The sequence below is a fragment of the Schistocerca piceifrons genome, unplaced genomic scaffold, assembly GCF_021461385.2.
Source record: "Schistocerca piceifrons isolate TAMUIC-IGC-003096 unplaced genomic scaffold, iqSchPice1.1 HiC_scaffold_713, whole genome shotgun sequence".
Lineage (NCBI taxonomy): Eukaryota > Metazoa > Arthropoda > Insecta > Orthoptera > Acrididae > Schistocerca > Schistocerca piceifrons.
The window spans coordinates 307728-311974 of record NW_025728963.1 but is presented as its reverse complement, the minus strand read 5'-3'; positions in this window follow the sequence as shown (position 1 = coordinate 311974).

Genomic DNA, 4247 nt, shown 5'->3' with positions numbered 1-4247 from the left:
TACCCTTAGCGAAGCTACGGTTTCTCAGGCGAACGAGGTGAGCGCACCAAAAGTAGCAAATGACAATGTGCTACTGCAGTTTTTACAGAAGATGGATAAAGATAATAAGGAAAGATTAGAAGCGATGAGTAGAGATAATAAGGAGAGAGATAGGGAGAATAAGGAAAGATTTGAAGCAATTAAGGAAAGATTGGAAGCGATGGATAGGGAAAATAAGGAAAGATTGGAAGCAAATAAGGAAAGATTGGAAGCGATGGATAGAGATAATAAGGAGAGAGATAGGGAGACTAAGGAAAGATTGGAAGCAAATAAGGAAAGACTGGAGGCAATGGATAAGGGAAATAAAGAGGCAATGAGGAAGCTACACACAGTTATCGATGAGCGTCTGTCCGCAGTTAATAATCGGTTAGATGAGGGGGAGAAGAAACTGGATGCGTTGAAGCAAGTATGTGACGCCGTGAAAGAAAAAGCCAATAATTTGGAGGTACGAATAATTGCAATAGAGAGTGATATTACAGAACGTAGGGATGTGTTGCCAGATGAGCGAATCAAAGAGGTAGTGGAGGACTTACTTGCAGATAAACGAGGGGCATTAGACAGCGTGGAAGCTCAAATCACCCGGCAAGAAATGGCGCTAAATAAACACAGGGATGAAGTTGCGGAGGTAGTGGTCAGAAAGAATAAGATTAGTGCAGATGTAGAAAAGATCAGTATAAGAGGCGAGACAGGTTCTGACAGTACGCAGCGAGAGGTTTATGCCGACCAGGAGGAGATACAATCACTATTACAGTTTAAAGAGGCACAATTAGAAACAAATAGGAAACATAGGGAAGAACTAGCACAGTCGCAATTAGCGTGCAGAAGCGAAGGTGAAACACCACCAGGTAGACTGCAGAGGGAGAGGGAGATAAATTCAAAAAACGAAAATAGGCAGAAAGAGGAAGACGAACTCAGAGAGTTAGAAGAACGGTTGTGTCGGATAAAACAGGTAGCAAACCCAACTGGGTATAGTCCAAGATCGGAAAACATAAATGCGGAAGAAGAATGTAGGAGGCACTTCATGTCGGTACAAACGTACACTTGTTTTCCGGATCCTGATAATTACCAACATCCATGCCTGTGGCTGTCTCAATTTCAAGATTCATTACCTTCATCGTGGGGACCGTTCCTCAAAATGAAGTTTGTGTGTAACCATTTGAGGGACGAGGCTAGAGCGAAAATGCAGGAAGTTATTAAAGACTGTAGTAGCTACAAGATATTTTGTGACAAGTTTTTAAACGAATTCTGGTCGAAAAGTAAGCAGGACCAGGTTGAGCAAAGCATATTGATGATGCCAAATTGTATCGAAGGTGGTATAAGAGATCCAGTGTTGTGCTATCAGGAAATGCTGAGACGAAATAGGTATTTGGATGTGCCATACGAAACTGGGGGCTCATTAGGATCTGTATAACGAAGTTGCCAGTGAGATTGCACAGAGATATAGTGATAACAGGCAGAGGCTTAGACGATTCTGCGTCATTTCAGCACTTCTTACAGGAACTGGGTAATGAGAGCAACATTGTGAACGGCGACACGACTCATAGGTCAGACAGAGTCGAGGATAGGAACGGCAGAAACTATCAGAATGACAGGAGAGCATGGAATCCTGGCATTTCATTCTTGTCACAATGGATTGAAGGATAGGAGAAACTAATCCAACATATCAGCCCTTAACATCTTGCATTAAAACACATGCCTCTGGCACTGAAAATTGTCTATGTAACAGACATACTCTACTGATATGTAGGAATGCAAATACCATACTTCTGATCAGAGAATAAAACACTAGTAATGGCATCTGTTAGGCTGGTCTCTCAGAGCAAAATTTGCAAATTTTTATTTCGAACAGTAAAGTAAAAGGACTGTTTCCTCAAAGAAACCAGTTGCTAAAATGTTATGTAATAATGCCAATGAGTCCAGTTTAATTAGTGCGATTTGACTATTGTAGGTAGTTAACACGTAATGTAAAAAGTCAACATTGTGATCAGTATGGAATAGGGTACGTTTATACTGCTGTTACAGGTAACATCAGTAATGTGGTCGAAGTTTTTAAATCAGATGCTATCTGATCTATAGTATGTCATTGTCGTGGTGACAGTTATAATGAAGTGCTGTGTATGGTTGTTCGGAATCTGGTGTTAGGGAAAGAGGCCACTAGCACCTAAGTTTCTAACACTTGTGCTGCCCATTTCTCCAAGCTTGTATACTCTCTGCACACATTTAATTTTCATGTAAGCTCAGATTCCTAACTAGCAAATTCTTTACTGTGTATAGTGGACCATTCAGAGTGAGGCGGATTGTCCAGGAAAATGCTGTACTGATTGAGACGATCAAGGGAAAACAATCTCGTGGGCTTCATCACATTTCTAACATCAAATTATGGAAAAGATAAGGAGAGATCGAAAGTAGGCAATTTATGGTAGATAGTCAGTGTATTTATTTGTGGTGTGTAACGTTGTGCAGGGGAAAATCGAACATAAGAATGTTCAGGCGGGATGTCAGGAAGTATGACGGAATAGACTGGTCGAATGAGTCATGAACAGGAGTCGACAGAGTGGTGTATGTACGTATTTTTTGTCATATGAATAAGGATCAAGCAGAAACGACGTGATGATTAATGAGTGGATAAAGATGGTAGATAGAGAAGCGACGTGATAAATAGTAGTGGATAAAGGTGATATTTAAGGAGAGAAGCGACGTGAAGCAGTGTGATTAGTAAAGAGAGATTCGACGTGATGAAACAGTGGTAAATAAAGGTGAGTAGAAGTAATAATGTGGAGATGTCTTAGAGGTATGTTACAGATAGGCCTGTGTATGCTGCAATCGAGATTGATGCGAATGGCGAAGGAAGACCAGGAAATGATGGAGTAATCGACGGACGGAGAGCCGAAATACGAATGAAGAGATGAGGACAATTGCACAACGTGAAAAGGACATAAAGGAAGTATGAGATCCAGATGGTGAACGTTGTGGAATACTGATGTAAGATGTAATATAAGTGTAAATCTAATTCTTACCAGAACATTTGCTATATTAAAAAAAATAATTTTTGTTGTTGTTGTGGAAGCCTGGTACCAGTATAACTAATCAAAACGGTACCAAGAATGTGTACAGTTATTTTGCAGGATGAATAATTTGTGTATTTTTTGTTCTTAGATGAAATGTCGCAATTCTAAGTTGATATTTAGCAGGATGAATAATCGGTAAAGTGAATGCAGAGGTAAGCCGATGGAGAGAGGTGCCAGAGTGAAAGGACGAATTCAGAGACTGGAAAGCTATCTCCGAAACAGCTTCATGTGTTATGTGGTTGAGTATAAGGGAGCAAAGGTATGGTATGTTGTCGTGAGTGTTATGATGTTAAGGTTAGCTGACTTCTAGACCTATTCTGTTAGTGTATTAATGGATTGAATGAGAAGGAAAATGTGATGTCTGTTGAGTGAGAGTCGTAGAGTAGGGTGATCAATGCGCACACTCCTGTAAAGGGGATGCTACCGATCCATAACTAAAACATTATTGTGTTATTGTTTGATTTGGATGAACCTCGATGGAAGATCAGGATCTGACATCATGTGGATGGTACATACATGTCCTAGAAATGTTGATATATATAATAAAAAGGTAAAATATATAAAGAGATACTAATTTCAGTCTGTCACAAGCACAAAGGTGCATTGTACGTTGTAGATTTAGAGTCACCAGTTTCTAAAATGTTTATTGTGTTAGGATGTTAAAGTAGTTTAATATTTAATAACCTGTGGTAGGTAATTGTGAGCTGTGTAGATTATTTCTTATTTTTTTTGTTAGAACACTTTCAAGGGGTATTAATTTCAGTCTGTCACAAGCACAAAGGTTCACTGTATATTGTAGTTTTAGAATAAACAGTTTCTAATATTTTCACTGTGATAGGATGTTAGAGTAGCCTACTATTTGATATTGTAATTATGAGCTGTATAGATTGCTTATTATTCCTATTGTTTTTTTTTTTACACCTTCATGTTTTGTATGAGGGACGACAGGTACAATCAATAGCACAAGTGTGGGCTGTATATAGAAAAGGGATAAATGTTCATGTTGTATGTGTAGAAAACTAGGGTGTATAATTTTATGTTTTTTAGAACAAAGATTCTTCTATTACCAATGTATCTAATAGCTCATACATGTAATCAATGAGTATTCAAATACTGTAAGAATATCCTTTTGTCTGTAAT